A 26266-nucleotide genomic window follows, 5' to 3' on the forward strand; every position below is an offset into this window, starting at 1 on the left:
CAAACATTAAGGCCCATTCCTGACTTGGCTGGGAATACATTGGCTGATTTAAAAAGGGATTCATGAGTATGTGAAGTGTACCTCAGGAGTACTACTTTAGTTACTCGGAAATGGCGTTGTCAATCGGCTCCGAAATGTCCAACTCCTTAAAATTAAAAGCACAAATATGGTGCAGTACTCTCTGTTTCTACTAATTGTATATGAAACTTCCAATTTGAGATGTTTCGGGGTCAACTTACAAGGTGATTTGAGTGTTCATAAAGTAGTACTATAGGAGTACTGATTAATGTACTCATAAATGCCTTTGTGAACCAGCTCTGGAGTTTATGGCTGAAGCAGGAATGTTGGAAAACTGTATTCCCACTGTGCCCCTCTGGCCATTTCACAAGCTAAAGAAGATAGATGATCGAACAAAATATTGAGTTAAAAATATTGTGTGGACAAAATATTGTAGCAAGAATATTGAGGGCAAAATATCGTTTCTGTGGGTAAGCAAAGTTTTACACAATATAACTCCACATATATGTACCTTGATGATATATATATATATATATCTTCAATGTATGTACATTTTGATCCTCACTATTTTTGACAAGATATTCTGTCCACACGGTTTGTTTCTCTGTGATATTTTATCAGACAATCATCAGATATGATATCTCCACTACTGCTTTCCTTTTATATATTTTCTCTCATACATGCTTTTAAAGAATGATTACTGATGGCAGAAAGGAGAGTATCTTGACCTGCTGATTACTGCCATTTCTTTCTATGCAGCATTGTTAAATATTTCCAACCAATAATTAATACTATAAATGAAACCACTGGGCTCATCTAGATGAATTCCAAGTCCGATTTTGCGAAAGGTTTAATCAGTGAAATAGTTGATACTGACATTTATTTAGGAACTGTAGTATGTGAGCAATGTAATGGTGACGCACATGCAGCAAATATTGCTTTCAAGTTCAAACATGCATGCCTTCTTTAAAACAGTGCATTGTTCATACTCTCTCTTATCTGGCCAGCCCCAAGAGAGTTTTTTGCTCACGTTCTTGCAACAATTTTGAGAGAGTCTAAAAGATAGTATTTTGCTTTTTGCTTTATCTCACAGCTTGAGCATTTATGTTTCTAACTGCCCCCTATCGAACAGAAGTTCCATTGTCTTGCTTCCCACCCACCAGTCCAAAGATGGTAAACTACCTTAATTGAAGAAATATGGATGTTATTTTTCTACTTTTCTTTAACCGTCTAACCGTCTAACAATGCAGGCCTTGCTGGTAGTCTTCCCCCTAGTCAGTCTTTCACATATACGATTATATTTGAGATGCTACAACACAATCATACCTCTCGCAAATAATCAATAAGAACTCCTTAACTCTCTATGTTAATTGACATCTGGGCAGAATCACAAAAATCTTGCAAGGAACTGAGAAACATCCCATGTTCTTATGCTACTTTTTTGGGTGGAACTCACAAATACCTTTATGGAGAAGTATATCAATCTCTTTTTTCCTTTTTTCCACATCTTGTGATGTCACAGAAGTGATTTTCTTTTAGCTCTCTGCATACCTTTTGAACCATACCTCGGTGGACCCTCCCCCAATAGCCAAAAATTATTTTTCTAACAACTAAGTAATTTTTCGCCTTGTAAATCACAGTCAGTAATTTCATCATCAGATCAAGCCTAAACTATGGAAACTTTGGCATACTTCTCATAAACCCCATCTTTGCTGATCCTAGAAGAACCTCAACCCTATATTTAGATATGTATTAACTATGATGTTCACTACTCCACTCCTTGCTAACCAAGATTCACCATAACTTATAGGTTCCTATTCACTTACCTTTCCACCGTTCTGCACCACCCCCTTTTTATTGACACTCATACTGTTTTTTAGAGCCCTGCACTGTAAAAGGACCATGGAAAACACACACACACACACATGCACACCCACACACGCACACACACGTGCGCGCACACACACACACACACACCGCGATGCGGCACGCGCAATGTAATTCATTTTATTTATTTATTTATATACTTAACTGCTCTCAGCCATATGCCAGACTTTACTACCCCCACCCTGCCCCTCCCCTGCCCCACCGCCCCACAGCACTCGCTCGAGGAGCCACCACTGTTAGAAGACCATACCAATGGTAGAAAGTGCAATGTATATTTATGCAGTTAATGTCACATAATATGTCTAGGTCAATTATACTCCAAATGAATGAGTGTATTTTCCCTCAATGTCCTTTAGCTGCCATTTCGACTTACATTTCATTTATCTATATTCTGTCATCTAATATATCAGCTATATATTTCAATTCTGGATGAGTTCCATCCTTACAATGGAATAAGCTGATCGGTACTGTCTCATTGATCCACTGGAAACATAGTGCTTTCAACAGTACAAGGTTTAACAGACATCGAGTGATATGCCACTTTTACTTTAAATCAGTTTTGTATATCTAATATTTACTCTTTCCTATATATTCTATCTCCTTTGCTTTCATTTGAAAACAAAGCTTTTGCATAAACTTAGGGCTGAGTGTGCAGTAATAATCATCCTAAACACTGTTTAGGAGTATTTGTGGTGTAATGGCATTAAAGCATGACATCTTACTTTAAGGAGATATTGTGATAGGGCTCTACAAGCCTGTGTGCTCTTAAAGCAGTGATGTGTATCACTGCATTATGGTTACTGTGTTTTCCTGAGTTGTATGTATTTAGAACATATAATATCAAAAGAAGATATTATATCAGAACCAAGGCCAACAGGTGACAGTAATCGGTTTGCTTCTTTTTGGGTATTTGTAAGTATTTTGCAAGATTATAAGCTTCCTTTTCCATTAAAACAGAAGTATGCAAGGAGCTACTCCAGTAGAGAGTGAAGTTCTGTTGAAGCAATCACAAGCAACAAAAATTTTAGGTTAAAAAACCAGATTGTTAGAAGCATGAGTTCTTTATCTGATGATCCGACCCTGACATCTATGGTGTGGTAGGGTATTGGTATACTCCCTGTGAGGCCTAACAGGCTTATGTTGCTAATGCTGCAATGTGTGTGTATGGCCGTGTTTCCAGCCTGATTTAATTGGATGAAGATGACAAACTCACCTTAGTGTTCGAGTCTAACAGATTAGAGCAGTCAGAATGGTAGTTTTCCATGATTGAGGAATAGACCCTGATGCAGCGGAAAGGGGCTTTGCCAAATTTTACCATCAGGACCCAATTTAATACATAACAGTCCCTTTCACACTGCGTGAGTTGTTACCAAATTTCTACTATCTATAATGTCCTCTCTCCTATGATGAATCTTGTATAGTTGACAGGGATTGGCAAAGGGTTGACAGAATTCTAACAATGAGGACCTAAATAAAGAAATAATCATTCAATATAACCAAATGGCATTAATAAAGACAGTCTCCTGTTATTTATCAATATGCTTTTATCTAAATTAATGTGAATGCTCATCAAGCACAATACAGCTTGAATCATAGATCATCACACAAGAGAATCAACAATACACTAATTCATAACAACATCTCAAAACTGTGTCATGAGAGAGTGGATAGGCGTAGAGACAAAAGGTAAAGAACATTTGCAAATAAAATAAATGCAAATTCCGAATATCATACGAACCTATAGCACAGAACGCTAGGAGTCTGAAAGCTCCTCTCCGGCCGGAAGAGTATGCTGGGGCACCCTCAGGGAGTTATGAGAAGCAAAGTCAGAGTCAGGTTCAGCAGAACAACAGCCAGCCAGTTAAGTTAGTAAACAACAACACAGCTCTCTCCACTCGCAAAGTCAAAATCAAGCCCGTCCTAAATATAATCTCTAGCACTAATAATTATACCCTAATTCACCAAATATCCAACCTCATTATGTGTCAATACACGAAAAATCCACAAATCCCATTGGTCTCGACCGGGGGGTGTCTGATCACCCCACTTCCAGTGTACCTAACTTTTCAACAGTTCCTTTGCCTTTAGAGAGCTTTCGTCATTGTCCTTCAGCAGAGGAAACTCCGATAGTCTCTTCCGCGGCTTGCACATTTCTCCAACTCGCTAATGTATCAAACCTGTAGCACAAGTGTCCACATACTCTGGTCGGCAAGGAAATTCCATTAATAACGTTCATTACCTCCTCCACACAGCCTTGGCCATTCAGGAACTCACGAGGACAAAATACATTTCTTTGCAGCCTACGTTTAGAAAGCAAATTAAAACCTAAAAAGACTCTTGAGGTCTTCTCTGCAGAACAGTAAAATGTGCTCTAGGGAAAACAAATACACATGTGATTATCATTGTCATTTTACAAAACACTATTAATGCTTCTTTGCATTTCTTTCTACGTTATGCGCATTATTTCCAAACGGTTCTTGGAAAAGAAAATGTCATGTCTCTTTTAAAGTTATGGCTTCTATTAATATTTTCTTTGGCTGTTATTTCTGCATTATTCATTCACATTTGCAGCTACTAGAAAAGCACTGAAAATACTGATTTCTGTCCAGCCCGCGTTTGCGCAATTTCTTCTCCCATTTTTAGTTTTACGCTGTTAATTTTCACACCATTTTGTTAATAATCCACACAATGAGAAGTTTGATCCGAGCAGATTTTATTTCCGCAAAACCCTGCTCCATCAACCCTAGCCTTCACTTGAAATGTTGGGCATTTTAAGCCTCTCTAGTAAAGTGATCTTTTGTTCTGCATACTGACTGTATGCCCTGGCTTCGGTTTTTAGCAGACACTGATACTGTTAAAATGGCAGCTCACTTGCCATAGTTAATATCACACTTTCATTCATATCAGTTCCATCAAGTATACATTCTCATGTTATTGTTATGTTATTTTAGATATTTTGGGGATAATTCACAAAGGCTCGTAAGAGTATTTTAACCCGTTTACCGCGGTGTAAAATCCGCCGCGGTGTGGGCGTTTCCGTTGGCGGGCAGGGCCGCGTCGGCCAACAGACGTGCGCAGCACTCCGGAGGTAGTGCTCGCACGCATCGAAGGGGTTAAAAAGCACTTCCAGAGCACTACTTTATGTACTCCAAAATGCCTTTGTGACAGACCCGACCACGGGGCTCGATGTGTATACTTTTTTACACTAATGAATATTTTCCGTGTAACCAGTATACCAATGTCACTGTTATGTGCTGTTCTTATTTCACTTGTAACATTCTACATTCTCATATTCTTGTGTTCCACATATCTACATTCGAAATGTGTATGTTCCACTTCTAGAAGATGTTTGGGTTCTGCTGGCACACTTACTGCTGATCCCTCAGACTGCCTGGATCCTCTTCTGTTTGTGGGGTTCCTTTATATTGAATAAACCTTTTTCTTCAAAAACTCAACTGCTTGGAATTTGTTCTTGGGAATACTTTTGTATTTGCCGCTTCTGCTTTATCCTGATTGTGGACTCAGCAGAGAGTGGTACCTCAACTCTTTTACCCTGTATTGGTGAGAATTTATTCGGGCAAAAATAATAACAGTGGTGCTGGACTAATGCACTTATTGGGCGCACGTGTTTCAAGCAGATAAAAAGGATCTTATTTGCTTGCACTTGCAGTTTCTGCCTGTTTACTTACCAGTAGAAGCTTGTGCTTCCCCACCGTGTGCTATCTGCTTCTCTCTGACTTGCATCCCATGAAGCAGCAGAACAGGGTGTGACATCACATGCAGGCAGCCATCTTTATTTTGAACAGTTTCCATTATATTATACATGCAATGTCTGGATACCTCTGGTGGCAATTTTTCTTTGGGACAGTTTTATTGTATTGTTTGGCTACACTGATTGAAAACAACTTACTCCACCGGACTGCCTGGTTTAGTTTATACCTTTGCTTAATATATTATATGGATATTTAATCCTTGTGAAAGTTTAACAGTAACATTGTCTTTCCTTGTTTTTCACTCCTGGTATTTTATTATTTTCCTTTCAATGAAAGCAGTTTTTTCATAAAGGTAATTGCATCTTCCTTCTGCCTACTGCCTCTTGCCATAGCTTTTCTCAAGTCTATTGAATATCTTTTATTTCGTCTATACCTCTCATTGTAATTGCCTCCATTCACAACGGACCGCAACTACCTCCCTTTTTAAAACGGACAGGGAAATAAGATATAAAGTGCAAAGAAAGGATACGCATATTTGAAAATCCTTTGGTGGCCCATGATGCTACTAAGTTTGACACTCCAAGGAAAACCACCATACTGTTCAATCATCTCAGTCAAGCTGGACATAGGGTGTTCGATAACGTCGCAGAAGCTGAGGCCCCACAAGACCAATTTGGTGTCTGGGATGTTTATACAGAAGCCAAAGAAATAATGAGAAAGTAATTTTCAGAGGAAACAAGTGAGCTATTAGAACACATAAGTTGTCCAGAAGGCAGCATTGAAGTGGTGAAAGTGTTGAAGAATATGTTACAGCATTACACATTGTAGCTTCAACTTGCGAGGTATAGGTATATATATATTAGAGATCAGTTTGTTTTTAATTGTTTCTCTAAAAAGATTCAAGAACGTCTCCTCACATGTAGAAATCCCACTTTGAATGAACCAATTGACATTGCAAAGATCATTGAAAGATCAATGGTTTCAGGCAAAGCATTATCTGCTGGTGAAGGTCTCTCACCTGTGAGTTATGTGAGTGATGTATAGGCTGTGAGTATGTTAAGCACTAGGAGTAAAAATCAGAGGAATTCCAATTGGAACAAAATGACTAATTGTTATAGGTGTGATTCTAGAGGGCACGTTGGGAACAGCACAACATGTCCTGCTATAGGTGAAAAAATGTAATGTTTGCAAAGAAATAGGTAATTTCCAGTCTGTCTGTAGTGCTAACAAGAGTGGCGCAAAGATCAGTAGTGGGGACATTAGTGAGTGTGAGAGCAGGTTGAATGATTTTGTGCTAATGATTGATTGTGGTGTGGATGTTTTAGAAACAGTTAATAGGAACATCAAAGGTCCCTTATGTGATGTAATCAATGGGGGTATTATTATTAAGGTAATGGCTGATTCAGGTGCACCCATAACAATCGGGGTTTATACAGCGTGGCTACTCACCCGTGAGGGTCTCAAGGCACTGGTAACAATCATTGCTGACACCACGTATTTTAAACATTGTCCGGAAGGAAAAAAGTTACAGTGCACTGATGTAAACCCAAAGGTCAAGTACTCTTGAGTGTTTAGGAAGAAAAATTGAAACCAAAATGTACAGAACTGTTAAAGGAAGGGACATAATTGGGTGGATGGACCGAGCAAGGTTTGATCTCTATTTAACACCAGGATACAATAATCCTATTGGGTTAGGACAACTTCCTGTTTTCACAATTAATCTTGATGAAATTTGGCCAAAAATATAGTCACAAAAGTTTCCGGAGTTTTCAACAAAAGAATGGGCATGGTTAAAGGATTTGTTCATGATATTAAACTTAAGGTTGCTGCCATTCCAGTGTTTCAGAAAGTTAGGCCTGTGGCATTAAGTGTTCTGGATGATCTTAAAATGTTGTTAGACAATTTATGTGCTCATGGCATAATTGAACCAACCAGAATGACTGCCACCTTTTGTCTCAGCGCGCAAAAGCTCGGGACATTTGCATCTGTGCGTTGACTTACATACTGTTAATAAGAACATTGTGGTGGATTGCCATCCTTTTCCCCACATCCAAGAAATGTTTGCAAATCTTGGAAAGGCTAAATATTTTTCTCCATCATTGACTTACGTTTGGCATACCACCAGATATGACTTTTTAAAAATTCTCAAGATCTCATCACCTTCGTTACATAAGTATTACGTTTACCTTTTGGACTTGCACCAGCTGCAAGTGTTTTTCAGAAAATGATGTTTTATTTAGTAATGTGCCAAACACTCAAGTGTTTCAGGATGATATTGTGATTTATATTGAGATCCTAAACAACACTTAATTGCTCTTGAACATGTTTTGAATATTCTCAAAGACAAAGGGATGACAGTCAGGGCTGAAAAGTGTAAACATTGTACCACAGAAGTGGATTATTTGGGGCACACCATATCATCAGAGGAGATTCATCCACAATGTAGCAATCTTGAAGCTATACAGAAAGCTCCTTCACTTCCAGACCTAGATACACTACACTCATTTGTAGGTTTATGCAAATACAATGCCAGTTTTGTACCTAGGTATACTATGGTTGCACAACCTTTGAGATCTATACTCAACAAAGGCGTCAAATTTGATTGGTCGTCATATGTTGAAAGTGCGTTCAATGAAGTTAAGAAACTACATATTTATTTATTTATCCATTTATGAAGCGCTTGATTACACCTCCTGTGTGTCCCCGCGCTGGTAGCAGACTATCAGATGGCAGAAAATGGAAAGTATAGAGTAACCCACTCAGCCCTCGGGCAGTTGACTGGAGATCTCGAAAGTCTAATCTGGTTTGATGGTGGGGAAAAAACTTGTCTTTAGGTTTTTGCAGAAGGTGGCTTCACAGGGATCCATTCTAATGTCTGCTGGCAATGTGTTCCAGTGTTTGGCTGCCAGGTATCTAAAAGAGCGTCCACCCATCCTTGCCTTCTGTATTCTCGGTACAATTACCAGAGCCCTTCCTTTGGATCGAAGGTTCCGGCTGGGTGTGTAGGCTGTTATCATTGCTTGGAGATACTGTGGACCTTTTTTCGACAGGATTCGGTGGCAGTAGCACATTGTCTTGAACAATATTCTTTTCTCCACAGGTAGCCAATGCATGCTTGCCAGGGCTTTTGTTATAGATGTTCTTTTTGGGAGATTCATTACTAGGCAGGCTGCAGCATTTTGTATCAATTGCAGCTTTTTTAGCCCTTTTTTGGATGAACCTAAATAGAGAAAATTACCGTAGTCCATCTGGGAGGTGACCATGGCATGCACTATTGTTTTTCTTGCATTTACTAGTAATAGATAGAGGATCTTCCTCAGGACTTTCAGGGTCCGGAGGCATTTACCTTTACACTTTCCGGATTTGACTATCAAATGTCATTTTGGAGTCAAACCACACTCCCAGGTTTTTAACTTCTGCATTAGGGGTTGGTAGTTGACCAAGTATCTCAGGCCACCACGTAGATGTCCAGACAGATGGAGCCTTTCCCACAATCAGCACCTCTGTTTTGTTTCCATTGAGCTTCAGGCAATGGTTAGTGATCCATGCTGCTACCTCCTCCAAACATTGTGAGAATTGGTGGGCTGTCCATTTCGGATTTTGAGACAGTGTGACAATTAGCTGAGTATCATCAGCATATGATACAATGGTCACGTTATGACCTTCCACTATATCTGCAAGCAGCCCCATGTATAAATTGAACAGTGTGGGGCTCAGAATTGAGCCCTGTGGGACTCCCTGTAACAGGGGAATACACTTGGATGTATATGAGTGTTGAGGAACCTGGAAACACCGTGAAGACAGGAAAGATTTCATCCAGCGCAGTGCCAAGCCCTTCACGCTGCACGTCTCTAATCTTTGGAGAAGGAGGCCGTGGGAGACTGTGTCAAAAGCTGCACTTAGATCCAACAGCAGTGGCGGCTGGTGATATTTGAAAGTGGTGAGCGTAAAACAATTGTCGTACTTCACTGCGGCAAGCGAGCCTAGCGTGCGAGCCTGAACCACCTATGGAGTGTTCGGGGGGGGGGGGGGTTCTCCCCTGAGAAAATTTTGAAAAACAAGTGGGCAAATGGTGCATTTTCAAGCAAACCAGAAGGTCATTCAATACTACTGTTTAGAGTTGTGGGAGCTAAGAGATCTTATAGAAGTTTGACACATAGTGAGAATGCTCTGGGAATATGGAACTAAAATGAACAACAATTTACTGGTACCGCAGTAGCAAAACTATTCTTAATCATACTGGATAGAACCACGGTACATCCAACATGAAATACATTCCAGTTAGGAGTCTCATATAGCTGTGAATAGTATGCTTTTCCTGCTTCCTGGTCCAAGCCTCTATTGATAGCATTAATAAGGAACCCTCAGGTAGGCATGTGTTGTTTTGTGTATCTTTGCATATGTATACTATAAATGGAACATTTTTATTTAAAACTTTTGAACCAACTGGGTCTTCAAAACAGCTTCCTCCCAAATGTAACACACTTTTCTTGATCTTATTTTTACCCATTTTATGTTGGTTTATTGCACCTTTCCCAAAAGCTGTCCTAAGTCATCTCTTAAGAAAGCTCTTCTTCCTGATTCCAATTACATCATGACCCTCTAAAAAGAACCTATAGTTTAACCATACCGATATACTTATTCTGCTTCCAGATTTTGTCAGATATGTACTAATGTTTTCGGTTTGCTATTGTGCTCTGAATTGGATTTCATCATCATGACAGCCCCCGAATAAGAAATTCCGCTTGTAACTGCTTAAGAATTCTATGTATCATTTATTCTGTATTTGCTGGGGTCGAATTTTTTAAGCGCTATATGTGGTTTCAATCTTGCATTACCGCGGTTGTAATTTCTAACATCTTCATTCCTCCGGGTGTATATTTGTAGTAGTGTTTGTTTGTAGTACGGCCAATATGGGCTATGCTGGACAAAATGTGTGAGGCCTGAACAACTTATTGGATGAATGGTATAGTGGGAAGCATTTTGGTGTTGTTCGTAAGTGGCCAGTATGCTTCTCTTATACTGCCTTGGTTCGCAATGTTTAACCGTGTTAAGAGAAAATTGAAATAAAGAGCGTTGCACTTTGCTTTAATTCATTTTCTTTAGTTAATCAGGTGAATTTACAGATGCCTCTTTGCCACTCATTTCACAAGCCTGTGTTTTCTGTTTAATAGCCCTCGCGTGTATAAGTCAAATTGAGCTTCAACAAGACTAAAATTCCCCAAATCCTCTCGACTCCCACAGGGATGAGGCACAAACAGCCGCCATGACACATGCATTTCCAGCGCACACCACTGTGATATGAGGCTTCGTAGCGCACGTCCGAATGGGGCACATGGTCACGTCTGGAGTCAAACTCAGAAAGCGCCTGGAACCTTCAAGGAGTATTGTGAGATATAAGTATATAATTACTGCTAGAATGCACTATGTAGTCTAGTGCCTCAAAGTACTCAAAAGGCACAGTCAAGCACATCTAAGCAGTTATAATGACAAAGGTAAGCTCCTTTGGCACTCAGACACAGGCGCCTCAAAACACTAATAATGGCAGTGAAGCGTACATGTGTTCGGTACAGTGAAGGAAGCTTTCAACACTTTGGAAGACAGACACAAGTACAAGTGCGCTCAGGAGAGTAAAGTTAAGCACCACTAGGCACTCTGAAGGTCGGTCAGGCGGCTCAATGTACGCATAATAAGCAGGTAGACAACGATGCAAAAGCCAACTAGTGGCAAAAAACAAGCCCCCTTTAATGCACAAAACTACTAACCGAAGAACCTCCAGGCATCCGAGTCAAGTGCCTTGAGAAAGAGCAAGGCTGAAAGCTGTAACTGTATGGAAGGCACTTAGAATAGCAAAGCCAAATCTTTAAAAAAAACAATCAGAGGCCGGGCACTGCTTTTGACGGCAGTGTCAGGCACTTATAGGTATTCTAAAGGCAAGCAACAGTCCCAAGCACACGAAGATGAACTGAACTACACCGCAGCTCCTAAAAAAATGCATGAATGACACGACAGGAACCTAACTTTGCCGGTATCTTGCAGCCCTATACAGCTACGGGTAAAATTACAGCGCAGTATGTGCACAGAATATTGCACTCCTTGCTTTACAAAGTTTGAAACAGTTGTATGCAGCGCCTTATGTCGACCGTGTGAGATTAAGTGATTTGCCCAGAATCACAGGGTGCTGTTGAGCCGACGCTGAGACTTGAACATGATTCCCCAGTTCCAAGCGCTGTACATGACAGGTTTCCCATTTACATCGAATCCTGACTTGTCCGACCGAGCTTTACATCCTTCCAAGGTCGGTAATTTAGGTAGGATTCGATAGTACAATAGTAACTGTGGACCCAATAACAGCATGTGGTCCAGATTTCAGACTGTCAAAGAAAAGCAGAACGAGAAGTGCTCCTGCTCGATTTAAAGGAAACGTTCCTGCCATTTCACACAATCTTCCACTTTCCTCTCGTTCCAACATCTCATCAGAGAAAAGGAATGTCTCTGAGGATTCTTCGTCGTCCAGCTCAATTTACATTCCTACCTAACCATCTTCAAGACCTACTTTGGTGGGAGAACCTATGACTGGGGAAGTTCAAGAATTTGTTGATGACACATGGGGTGGGAGGACCCGTGGTATGTTTCCCATAAAATCTAGCTGATTATGACTTGTTGTGAGTAAATTATTTTACTTTTGTGTTCATTTGTAGGAAAAGGGGATGACGCTATACCCAATGTTCTTATTTAACTCGTAGCATTCTACATTCTAATGTTCTTAATTTCCACCTATATACTTTCTAAATGTGTTGCTATTCTAATGTATGTCCCACTTCTAGAGGTCTCTGGGTTCTGCTGGGACAGTCGCTGCATATCCGTCAGACGGCCTAGGTGCTCCTCTGGTGGTGGGCTTCCTTTATATGGAATAAACCTATTTCTTCAAATATCCAACTGCTGGGATTTGTTTCCACATGCTACAGCCACTCAAACACTTGGAATCACATTGATGCTTAGGCCTTATTGCAAAGACATCTGTGGCAAAGTTAGATCCAGTAAAGCCCTCTCTGTACATTGAATTTGGCTTGATTACATTTCTTGATATACATTGCTTTTGTAGGGACATATCTAGTCAACCACGCCTAACACACCCATTGGTTTGTGCGGACCAGCAACTCTTGAAATGTTGTGGTCTGCATAACAAACAAGTAATTCCACGAACGCCCCGGACACCAACGCTTTTGTTAGGGGATCTCATGCTAGGCCCCCCTGTCTTTCATTTATTGTATGGAAAACATATGCAAGGGCAGGCACAATCTGACGTTTGAATGCTGTGGTACCCAGAACTGCGCATGCCATGAAAAGGGGACTCTAATTGTGCACGCCTTACTGTCAATTTACATTTTAAATATTTTTGTTAATTTGACTGTATCCGTTGTGCGTTTCTCTCAGTTTTTTATGTTAACAGTGGGATAGTTGTTTTCAAAACGTGCCCATAAAGTTTTGGACCGCAGGGCATTGCATGGCACTCTGCCCACACAGCAGATAAAAATACATTTCGTAAAGGTCACTGAGATTAGGCAGGTGTTGCAGGAATGCTATTTTCCCACAACCTCATTTCCCAGTTTAAGTAAACTTTCAAAGGCAATTCGGCGAGGCACAAAGGGACCCGTTTTTTCCACGCCTGAGCATCGCTGCAATTACATGCAGCAAATGGGGTCACAGGCTCGGCAAACTGGACTGTTTACATCGTAGGACATAGTCCGAAGCCGTAACAATGGCGCCTCGCTTGGTAACGGGGGACAAAGACGCACCACTGGTGGTCCTGCTATCACATAACAATCAATGTATTGTCACTCAGAAAGTAATTCAGCCTCAAAATGTAAAGGACGGAACTTTGGACAATACAGCATTGTTGTGCGGGAAGGCTGTTGGACTGACCAGCAAACACAACAAAGTAAACAGACAGGCCCTATATGCCTGGACAGATCGATCAACACACTGTGTCCACGTGACAGTACCTAGAAAACTGGAACATTTGTAGTGAAAAACTGGTTTGCTTTTGAAATGTAGTCCGATCCTCCCCGGGAAGACTCCGCCCCTTCAAATGTCTGCTCCCTACTTTTAGACTTGCATTTAAATGCCGATTCTGGAAGAATGCACTGGGTGCGTCATAGCTGGACACACTCATCTTAAAGCGTTCAGTCAGTCTGGAACTCGTGAAGGGTTTGCTGCCTTCCTGGTGACGCAGTTTTGCCTTTCATCTAATGAAGCGCCATACCTGTTGAAACATCACACAATAATACTGAATTTTCCATTTTTTTTTCGTTTTCTATAGCGTGGACAAGACCCGAAACCAGGGTGACAGAGTCCTTGACAATAAGATGACCATATATGTTAAATAGATGATAAGGAGTTTATACTGTTTCATAGAAGGGCTACAAATATTAAGTTTACAAAATGATTGAGTGAAATCGGTGGTTTCTATGGCTGTGAAGGAGGCCATACTTAAGACTCGTGCTGAAGATGGGAATGGAGGGGGCCCTTTGGAAATGGATGGGTAGTTCATTTCATATTTGTTTTCAGAAGGTGATTGCTTCAGTGAGAAATTCTTATTAAGGGCCTGGTTATGAGTTGGTCGGTATATTCTGACCCTTGCATACAAGCTTGTTTACTCAGGGGTCGGAATTACCAGTTGGTAGGTATTTAATGCATCTGATAATAATCGGATGCATTTAAAACATCAACCATAGTTACATTGCGGCAGGTCAAACCTGCTGAAATTTAACAGGGTTAAAGCATATGGTATTTTTCGCATCATGCGGATTGTGGGGCTTTAAACACCAAATTCCGCATCTTTTCCCCCAAAATCGAATTGTTTTATTTTTTTACACTAGATGAATGACGTATCCCATGGAATCGTCATATCCCATGGTATCGTTATTTTCAGGTGCAATAAATAACACCATAACTCCTAATCATAGTGTTGATATCTCGAGATGTCGACGAGGTTTACTTCTGAGAACTGTGATGCCACCTTTTATGCCATGGAATCTGGTTTGTTGCAGATGGCGGCTGCATCGAACCCTTGCTTGAGTTCTAGAATGTTTATGTGGATACCCTCATGTGTGATAGTGCACTTCACAAATAAAGATAACATAACAACATAACATAACATAACCAATGTGTGGTCTGAGGTCACTGTGTTCCAAGGCAGTGATGTCAGTTGCAAGGCAGTGATGTCAGTTGCAAGGCAGTGATGTCAGTTGCAAGGCAGTGATGTCAGTTGCTCCCGCACAGGCACAGGGAGCTCTTTGTGGAAAATAAGGTCTTGCGAGGCTGCCTTTACTTCCATTTGGTTGCAAGTGCACCTGCCATCCGCTGATTAGCGTTTGTCGAGCAGAACCTACGTGTGGATATTCAACTTCAGGGTTATCATCAGAAGCAAACCAAGTGGTTCAGCTCATGTCAAGACTGCAGACACAGGGGGAAGGAAAGACTGATGTCTTACGCCTCAAGATCCTTGAATGAAGTGGAACACAACTATTCGGTTATAGACAGAGGCCACAGCGACATCATGAGGTACAAGTATTTTTCGATATACCTATGGGGGTTAGATTTGAAGTTGGATGTAGATCACAAACTGCTCTTCAAAGTTCTACTATTTGGTGGTGCAGGCAATAGCTCACTGAGGTTGGCGGTTGCTTCAAGACCACAAAAGTTTTGATAATGGGGTGAGTATGTAGCTGATTGGAGGAATATCCAAGCAGCGTGTTTATCAAGAATGCCATTGAAGTGGGAAGACTTGCTAATGATATCCGTGAATGTGATTTAACAGAGTGCGTTGTAGAAAACATAAAGGATGCATTAGAATTAGATGGAGTAGCAGTAACTCTGTTGTAATGGGAAAAGGCCACAGATACTGGTAGTATACTGCAGGAAGTATTAAAGTGTATTAAGTCTGGGTGTAAGAGAGAAGGTGACTTGGTTCCGGGCTTAAGCATTTTCTGGAAGCTGAAGGAGAAGTTGAGCATGGATGCTTCTGGACACTTGGTGATGAGGGATGAATGGCTTGTGGTACTGGAAAGAGTTAGGGGAAATTTGACATTCTTGACAATATTTATTTTTTTATTTCCAATGGTTTGATCCATATTTTCTACCTGGTAGTCTACTTTCTTATGAAAGAATTTCTGCTTGACATTATTTGAAAGGCTGAAATCATCAGTCATGTGAAATCGAATAATGTCTGCAATAAGAGCACTGAGAAAATACATTCAAATGCCTATAGATACCATACATATGCTATCCCCGTATTTGCCAATATTATGATGCAAATGCCAGATCTTTTTATGTATATTCTGAATTGTACCATTCAGTCTACAATATTCTAGGACATTATATCGTCAACTTAAATGAAGTATTGCATTTAATTTAAAGGGACTGCATTTAGGCAAAATATGAAAGGGAATGCAACTATATACCAGGTTTGTGAAAATGATAGGCTCTAGATAGGTATTATTGTAAACCCACAAACAATTGCAACTCAATTTCAATACATTTCTGGAGAAATGTATTTTTTGGTTTTGTGATGTCTAGATGGTCATTATTCAGGACCTGCAGGCAAAGAATATCAAATAGCTAAGCGTGATTCCTTATTCAAATTTACAGACACATTTTCACTATTAGAGGCACAATTCTTTCCAAAATGTATTTGGGATATTCTGAAGGGTTTTTTAGACTCAATTCTGTTTATTGATTTTATGTTAAACACAACATCATCCCGCCTACAACCGATGGCCGGAGAGTTAATATCAGACAAAAAAAAAGAACAAGAAAGGAAACGATACCCTCTTTACCTACCACCGCCCAGCCCTCTCCCCCTTGCCACTCCCACCTCTAGCTCAATTCAAGAAAGTTGCATACAGTATGGCCTTTGTTTGCCTAGAATGATAGAAAGCAGTCCTTGTATTAGGTTTAATTATTGGGCTGTGCCTCCTTTGGCAGTTTGAGCCGGAGAACTTTAAGGTATCTGGGGCAGGTCAACTCATTAAACTAAGTAGAGAACAGTTTCAGGCAGGGTTCCCATTGTTCCTTGTCCGGCACACCTTATTGGTAGAGGGCAATATCTGTTTAGTGTTGTCAAAGAAATTGCATTATGAATCCGGAGTAGTCCAGTTCTGCCAGTATGCATGTATAAGTACCCAGACAATGTGCCAGAAAGTTAGTTAGTAATTTGGCATTGATGGTAAGTAAAGAGATGGAGCGGTCGGGCTCACAGAATAGAGGTCTATGCGAAGTTTGGGTATGGTTGTGATGGAGACCTCCTGGATCGACCCTCAAACAATCCTGTCTCCCCCATTGCATTAAATACCTGGGTAAGAAGGGCACCAGCTCATGGCAAAAAGTCTTAATAAACAACGCTGTGAAGCTGTCAGGCCGAGTGATATTTGTGTTTTTAATTGGAAAATGCACAAGGTCACTTGCTCAATTGTTATTGGGTTTCACAATGTGCTAGCTTTGGGTTAAGTAGCGTTGAGAGGGATACTCTCCCCAAAAAAGCCTCCATCAACCTCAATGGGACAGTCTGAATGATTTTTTAAATGTTTAAATTTTATCCCAGCTAAAATCCATCTGGTGTCCCCTCAAGTATGTCCCTCTCCTATTTTTCTCATTATCATGGAAGTTGGACAAAGTTTCACTTTCATAGCCGATTGTAAGAAAATGTATGTACAGATCAACAGGACTGTCAGTCTGTTGTCCTCCAAAAATGGTTGCTGTATGTGATATGTTTTTTGGATTGAAAGAGTAAATATTAAAATAGGATTTAAGAAAGTTTATTATAGGCAGAGATAAAATGTTGATTTTACAATTACATACTGCAATTAAAACATCGTTTTGCAAATCTCTGAGTTCATAAGTGCAATTTGACTCATTCTCACAAACACCAGCAAATTAGTTGTATTGTAAGTGCCAGAGTCTAGGCAGCATAATGTTCATCCCCCATATGTTGACTCCAAACTTTGGTTTGGCCATATAACAAATTCGGAATGAGCACAGCCCATCTAATTATGGGATGGAAAAAAAGAGAACATGTTCTTCTCCCTGCAAAGTCTGGATATTTAAAGTTCTCTGCCATGCCAGCTGTGAATTTTCACTAAAAGTGCACCAAGCAGTATGGCAGGAGCATGTTTGGCAAAAATGCAATCCTAATTCAGCTGCCCTGTCATGGCAACCCAGTCTACACTTTTGGTTTTACAGAAACACACTTCAGAACCAAGGGATGGTTTTTGTACAACGAAAAGCCAATTTTCTCCCAGTGCATGGAGGTCATTGTCGCTTTTTCCTTCATGTCACCACTAAGCATTTCATAGCTGTCATGAACAGGGAAAACAGCTTTGGAATGCCAGTCTTTAACAGTGCAGACTAACTAAGGGTTTCCAACAGCAAGCCAGGCGAGGCTCTGCTGTCAGAAACCAAGCATTTCCCCCACCTCTAACTGAGTTGAATAGACAGGACATACACTGAATTTTTGCTGGATGCCCTGGTTCTGTATGACTCTAAATGACAGTATTTTATTTTTCTTTTAATTTTCATTGAGCAGAGCATTAAGTACATAATATACATAAAAATGATTCTTTAAAACCATTAATCCATTAACTTGTTCATTTCACGACAAAAACATTTAAGAAAATGTGACTATAGCAGGTTGTAGCATCAGCAATAATTCCATCACAATGACAGTGTGCAAAAACCTGCAATAAAATGCAATAATAAAAGTCTTAATGTAGAAATTGCATTCTTTTTCATTGTTTGTGCATTGTAAGGAAATGACAGCATTGGTCCATTCGAATCACAACTTTTATAGGTGTAAAATGATTGTTTAACCTGTAGATTGCTGAAAGTAGATTCATGTACCTAGAGCGGACTAAATGAAAAAAATGTTGGGGAAGTAGGAACAACACTTGGTGCACAGATCTCTGAAAAGAGGTTGCGGTTTAAGGAACAGGCCATTTTTACCATATAATTGTGGGAAACAAAATTATTCAGAGTATACAATTCCTTAACAACTTAAATAGCAACAGGCTTTTCAAGCAGAGTAAATTCCACACCGGATGTGTTGCCTGTTTATTTACAAGACACGTCATGTCGGTGTCCCTTGTTTCATTGACCTTTGAAATAAGGTAACTGTGCTTGGCTGCTTGGTTACCAAATATGTGCATATAAACAAAAGAAATAAATAGCTGTAAAAATAATCCTTGTGTATTACACATCTCTGCTACGCAAGAACTGTAAAGCTACCAGGTAATCTCAGTGTAACACAAATTATATATTCTGACTGCTTCAGTCAGGGCTAGACTGGAAACCAAAGTCAGCCCTCGCTTAAATAGTCAAACTAGCCCCATGCTGCAGGAGGTTATGACTGAAATGTGGTCATGGAGGCATGGTTGCATCCCGTATGACTCAACCATGCCTCCATGACCACATCTTAGTCGTGATCTTCTGCAGCATGGGCCTAGCCCGTCCTCCTCTGAAAGGAGTCTCCAAACCTGTAGCCCATTAGGGGACTGCCACAGGGGCAGCATGACCAGCCCAATCTTGGCTGCACAGCAGACATTTTGTAAACAGGAATATTGTGTGACATGACCATTATATCTTAGATTTGTGTATAACACTATTGTGCATCTGGATGTACATTTTCTATTATTAACTCCAATTGGGCAATATTTTTGTAAATGATATTTCTGGCACCATATGTATGGCAGACGATACTCTGACAACAATATTCTGGTCCCACACTGTGGAGCATATTTATGAGAGCTATGCCACGTTTGCACCAGGCAAAGGGATATATGTGTGACGCAAGCCTCTAAGTCAGATTTTTAAAGCCACACAAAGCCACATTATGTGGCTTTGAAAGGCTTCATAAATCTGGAGTAAGGCAACGCAGCGCAAATTACTGCGTTGCCTAGAGCAAGGGTGGTGTTCCATGGGCGTTGCGGTTGGTGTTCCCACTCAAATCCCATGGTTTTTGATGCATTCCCAGATTTTCCAAACCTGGTAGCCCTGGCAATGCGCCAAAAAGATGCGCCCTGCCAGATGAGTTGTAACAAGAAAAAATATCTTTATTTCTCCTCGTTTTTTCCTCTTTCGATGTGTGCTGCAGCAGCACACATCGAAAGAGGAAAATGCTTCTATGAATTGTTTCTGTGCAGGAAGGTGCGTGTCACGTGCATCAGTGATGATTCTGTGGCACATTCTGCTCCCAGGGCAATCACATCAGCAGGCAAAATAAGCATTCACATGTGAAGGTAAAATCAAGTCAAAGCTCGTGGGCTTGTGAGTCTGGAAATCGAGAGTCTTAAAAAAACACTGGCAATGCTTCAAGAAAAAAGTGAAAGGCAATATATGCTGAACAGAAATTGTCAGACTGATTGATGGGGAATCATTTTCAAAAGCAACATGCTAACAATGTGGAAGAGTCATTTCCAAATAACTGAAGTTGTCAGAAAGGGTGGCTGAGTCAGAAGGCCAGTGTGCCATCCAAATCTTGATTTCTGCTCAGACAGAAGCAGAAGCCCCTCTTGTACAGACAGCAGTGTGCAGGGATAATGATCGTAAACAGGAAGTAGGTCGGAACACGGACTCTAACTTTGGAGAAATACTTCCCGTTTGTCACTTTAATGACCTCTACGCACTGCAGCAAAAAGCGCGGATTTCTCATTAGCACAGATAATCCCGTCTCCCATGAGAAACCGCAAATCTCTCGAGGTTTGGGGACGCTGTACGTGCTGAGGCAGACACTACCTTGAACAATGCTAACTTAAAATGTGCTCTTTCCCTTAAACGTTCCCGTGGCCTCTATGCATAGGCGGCAGAAGCCAAACATAATATATTCTATAGCTTCCAAAAAGGGGTCCTAGGTACCCCCTGTGTATCAGAGCGCCTCATGGCTTCAGAGGATCCTTAGGGCTGCATAAATACTACAGAAGAAAGCAATGCAGTTTGAAGGAGGAAGAAGAGATACGACGGGACAATCATTGCTTTAATAACATTTTTCTCTCTGGTTCTGTGGGTCCAGTCACAGAAATAAACTTTTGCTTAATTTGATTTAAGTGAAATTTGCTTTATGAACTAAAGTTCAAAACTCCAAGATTCAAATATCTTTTTTAATTTTTTTAATGTGTTTATTTATTTTATTATGTTCAGTAAACAGCATAATCATGATCACATGCAGACTCGGGATGTTTGAGGCAAGGAAAGCAATGACACTGTTGAATGGTGGCAGCCCGGATACACATTAATATGTCAACAGGTGCCATTCAACGAAAGACAGACTTGGACAACTAGACCTTAAACATATTACAAATGTAAGGTCTTTATAACACATGACATTATTGGCTGGGGAGGTTTGGACTTCAATTGGCATGGCCCAATGTGAGGGAGGGTCAGTTGATTATAGGGGAGTTTTAGGAAACTCACCCCCACTTAAGATGCCTGGTTGTCTGCAGTGCCCATCAGTTCCCGGTAGTTCCTGGTAGGCCCCAGTGCGTTCGTGGTTGACCAGTCTCCCGCCATTATCTATGTACAATCTGTCAAGTTCTATGCCAGTCCAGTGGCTCACAATTATTTTGTTGTCAACATATTTTAATGAATTTTCAGTAAAAGACAGATCTTACATCCATACATAGTTTATCAAGTAGGACTGCACTTTTGCTCCAAAGACACATGGACAGTAAGCACATATACAAATCAGTTTCCTGTTATATGCAGCTATGTCTTACATCTTAAAGCAGATAGAGGCAGAAATCACCAATTCCAACAATATGAACTTTGACCCAAAGCAGACTACTGGCCTAAAAAAATGCCTGCCCAACCATAAGGGCTCAACAACATGTACAAGCCCCATATACCCCTTCCCCCACCCGTGGTCGTCCCTTGTTGTCCATACAGTAGCTATTGATGTTGCCGCAACCTTGGCATGCTGGACTCAAATTGGTATTCCTTGTGTGTTGGAATGCTAACCTAGCAATCAAAAAGAATCCCATTGCCCACCTCTTCCCATCATTTCAGCTGTGAAGCTTAGTGAGCAGTAAGTCCACTCAACCCACCTGGAGTTCATGGATGCCTAAGTCATTCGTCTGGCGTAGATGGATCAGGCAGTTGCGGCATTTCCATCAGGGCCTCCCAAGCTCTAGCTGTATCCAGTGAGCCCCATCCTCTCCTGGCCTCTCAGAGCTGCACTTCCCCTTCATACCCTGCCCACCTTAGCAGTTCTTTTCTCCATATAGCCTCCCTGCCCCCCCCCCCCCCCCCCCTCCGGAACCTTCCAATTTCTGCCTATCTCCCTCTTCGCCAAGAGGAGAGCAAGGTCTCGGACCCTGCTTGTGGTCTTATTCTTAGCTGTATGAGGAAACAAGTGCAATAAGCAATAAACAGGCGAACATTGCACCTCCCGCTCAGTGACCTCAGTCAATGTTCCCACAACCGTCTTCCAATAATCAACCAATTTTGGGCAACTTCAGAACATATGAATGAACTCTGCCCCTACCTCCCCACACCCAGGGCACTGTGCACCTTCCACAGCGAAGCACCTATTAATTCTATCTGGTGTGAGGTATGCCCTGTAGAAAATATAAAAATTAATCAATTTGAACCTGGCTCTCTAGGGGTGTCAGGATGTCTCTCTGTGAGCTTTGATAAAGACAGGTGATTGCTTCATACGTACTCAAGGAGGTTATGATATAGCGGCATCCCTCCTCTCGAGGTGGTTCTGATACACTCCCCTGCCAATGCTTCTGGACTGCCACTGTCCAGTGGCTCACTAATGAGCCACTGGGCTGGCATAGACTTGAAACTTTTGGGGATCTCCGGGAGGAGATGATAACTCGCCTCACCAATGCTAGGGCCAGGTCTAAAAATCTGTTGGTCATCCTGCCCTTTGTAGGATGGAGATGCAATCCCAGCAGGCAGCACTGAGGGCTGAACAATGTTGATTGTCCTATTTCCCTTTCAAGCTTACTCGTCACACCCCTCCCATAGTCCACAATATGCAGGCAAGTCCATCATATATGGTAGGAGTCTGCCCCTCCACTCTGCATCTAGGGAGGCCTGCGATCTCATTCCGTGCCATTATGTTCAGCCTCTTCGGGATGAGTTAGATCCTCTGCACAAAACAAAAATGCTGGAATTTAAACGTGGCATTTTGTAACACTTCAGTTGGGTGGGCCATTACTTTGTCCCAGTCTTCCTCAATTAAGTCTAAATTATCAAGAATCCTGTTGAGGTCCATCTGCAGTGCCGTGTATAGCTGTGTGACAGTCTTGTGTCCCCTGCACAACATCTATATTGTGTGCAGGGTGTGATTCTGGTGTGGTCTGTGATAGCCACTAAGTCCCACCTCATGCGTAGGTTGTCCACTATGCTGTCATATGATACAGAAATAGCCCTGCCCGGGCACCATAAACTTCCAGTACCTCAGCAAAGGTATGCAATGCACTGTCCCCATAAAGATCCCCCATTGCCTCTATTCCCAATCGGGCCCAGACTTGTGTTGTATTCCTTGAAATTCCAGATAGGCTTCCCAGTGGTATGCTAGGTGAGTACACCTGAGACGGGCCACATTTGCGTTGGAATGCTGACCACCATGAGCTCAGAGTCACCACCAAGACTGACTGCCCACCCGCACCCACTGCCAACAGCATAATGAAATGTTTTGTTATATCATTGGGAGTTTTCCAGGCACATATCCATGCCCATTCTCCCTGCACTGGCTGCATTAACCACTTCGCCAGCCATCGTAAATTAGCAGCCGCCATATGATAATATTCGAGAACTGGCACCCTTAATCCCTTTCTGCTTGTTGGCAACTTCAGTGTATGTATCACTGTCCGTCGTCTACCATAATTCCACAGCACATTACCATCATGGAGCCAGGTTCTCTATAATAGCTCAATGACAATTTATATGGGAAATTGTAGTAGAACAAGAGCCTGGGAAACATCACCAATTTAGTCGACACAACCCTTCCCATTATACTTAAAGCAAACTTCCTCCAAAAAGGATTTGTGGATTTCAAACCCCTCACGACTCTTACACTATGGGCCTCAAGAATGTCTTGTTTGCTCTGCATTATTTGTATTCCTAAACATATGAACAAGCTAGGTTCGCATTTTAAGTTTCCTCCCTACTTCGCTCTCGTGGGTTCCGGGGTGTCGGACTTAATTAGGAATACGCATGTTGTGGACCAATTTTCCATGAACTTTGAAATGGCTTCAGAGTCCTCTAACAATTTAGTCATGCGACACAGGTCTCGGTCTGTTTATCCTACGTAAATTTGGGCATCACCAGTGCTTAATTTGTAAAATATGAAGTGCAGGTGCTCTAATTTTTTAGGAGGCCACACCCACTTTCTCCAGTGGCCCCACCCACTGACTATTTGTTCTACCCGTGCTTAATTTGTAAAATAAAAAGTGCCAGGGACCTTTTCGGGATATCACGACAGCCTGCACCTCCCATTGCCCCTGCCAGTGACAGTACCAACACAACTACATACCACCTCAGTCCTAAAAGTGATACAATTCAGACTTTTTTAAAATGTATTTTGACTTATTAAACACAGTTGTTGTGCTCGTGTGGGCAATATTTTACAGGCATGGTTGGAATTTTAATTCCTCTCCTCTCATATGAGTTCTAGGTTGCATAGAGCCTCTAAGCACTATGCAGTTTTTCTTAATAACATACCGGTTTCACCTCTAAATATAATCTACTTTCCCCAGTTTTCACGGTGCTCTAGTGAACACACACATTGTCTGGGGTAATCAAAATTCTGTAACAAAAACGCACTGCAAGTTTTAAAAGTTTGTCAGCGATGTACATGTACAGTACCCATAAAAATACTGACTGCACGTTTTGGCAACGCATAATTAATACACGTGTTGCCTATTTTTCAGAATGCCACTGGAAGGTGCACTATTGCAGTTTGCATAATGGTTCTGATAGTATACACTGAGCAGCTGCGGTAAAATATGGTTGTGACTGCAAGGCCTATTTGGGGCCCCGGCCCCTACTAGCACAGGTCCCGCAACAGTAGACCTTGGCATTGTACTTGCACATGGCCGGTGCCGGAGGCATGATTGCTCAGAGCATGCCGGCTTGGACTCACATGAAGTGAACTGTGAAGTCCACTGTCCAAGGTCTGCCCTGAGCAATCATGCCTCCGCAGTCGGCACTGTCCGTGTGCAAGTACAATGCCTTGGTAGGGGTCCTGAGTAGGCCGCACAGCCATGATTTACGGTACCGCTGCAAGCCTAGGAGGAGGGGCCCCAGCCTCGCAGCCATGACCCAAAGCTGCCTGGGAGCCCACTGGCCCAGGTGAGGGAAACACGCAGGGTGATGAAGGGCAGCAGGGGTGGTGCAGCCTGCAAGGCCTCTAAAGTTAACCCCGGAGGGTTGGACTTCATCACCGAGCGGGAGCAGGAGCTAGCCTACGCCCAACACGCCTGTGACCGTCGGTCGCAGACCGTGTCACTCCAAACACCACGCTCCAAAATATAAAAAAAGTAGCGTTGCTACTTACGGTTTGCTGGTGGTGGTGGGCGGCCGGGCACTGTCCTGCCTGCCTTTATTTAATAGGCTGCCTAGGCCTGCTGCAGCCTGCACTCGATGTCAGGCTAACCCTCTGCCTGTGAACCCTGGTAATGGCGAGGACAGGCGTGCGCGTAGGTGTGCTGAGGCGTGGCTTACTGAAAAAAAAAAGTACGCGCACACGCTGCCTGCCGCAGAGCACAGCCCAAACCCCGCAGAACACAAAACTCAGCCCCCTGCCCAATCAGTGTCCCGGGGCCACTGCCCGCCCATTGGCAGCAACACCGAAGGGCCGCTGGCTATCCGCTGCGGCTTCGCGCCGCTTAAAGCAAATTTGAAATGCGTCATCACGCTGCATCATTGGAATACGAGGTCTGTGGAGTCAAATATGAATAATATGTGATGCGCGCCGCGTCTGAGCCGGAGATCATTTAGTTTTATATACTGACACACATTACCTACCATATGCCTAAGTATATGACGTGCAGTCTCAGAGTTGCGTGGCGGTGTTATGTAGACCCTGTCAAATAGGTGCCGGTGCTAAGCACCGGAAACCACCGGCACAAATTAAGCACTGGGCATCACCCACATACAAAGACATTGTGTGCATGGTCCCTACAAATCTGGGACAAGCTCTCAGCTTGGAATCAAGGCACCAAAAGGCTCCATTACCAGGGTGAATAGCCCAGCTTTATCCACTGCTTGTGGGTCCAGGTACAATATTTTAACCACTGAGTATTCTGTTTCTCAACCACATCTTTTCTAACACTGCAAGCAATTGGTGCCAACTAATCATGTTGAACACCTTGTGGAGGTCACTTTAATGTGTCACTCCCAGTGTAATGTGTTCATCCAGCCTTGAGTCCATGATGTGTACACGTCTTCGTATGTTCAAGGAAGTGTTGCGTCAGGGGCTACATGTTCACTGGTCTGAGTGAACCAGGTTTGTCATCATCCCCAAGAGGCACGTAGCTCTTACTTTACTTACAGTTTTGTAGTAGATGTTTAACATTGAAATTGGTCTATGTGCTCCACCTTTGCCTGCCTTTAGGCCTGGTTTCGGAAAGGGGACTATGAGT

Source organism: Triturus cristatus, chromosome 2_1, assembly GCF_964204655.1.
Source record: "Triturus cristatus chromosome 2_1, aTriCri1.1, whole genome shotgun sequence".
Lineage (NCBI taxonomy): Eukaryota > Metazoa > Chordata > Amphibia > Caudata > Salamandridae > Triturus > Triturus cristatus.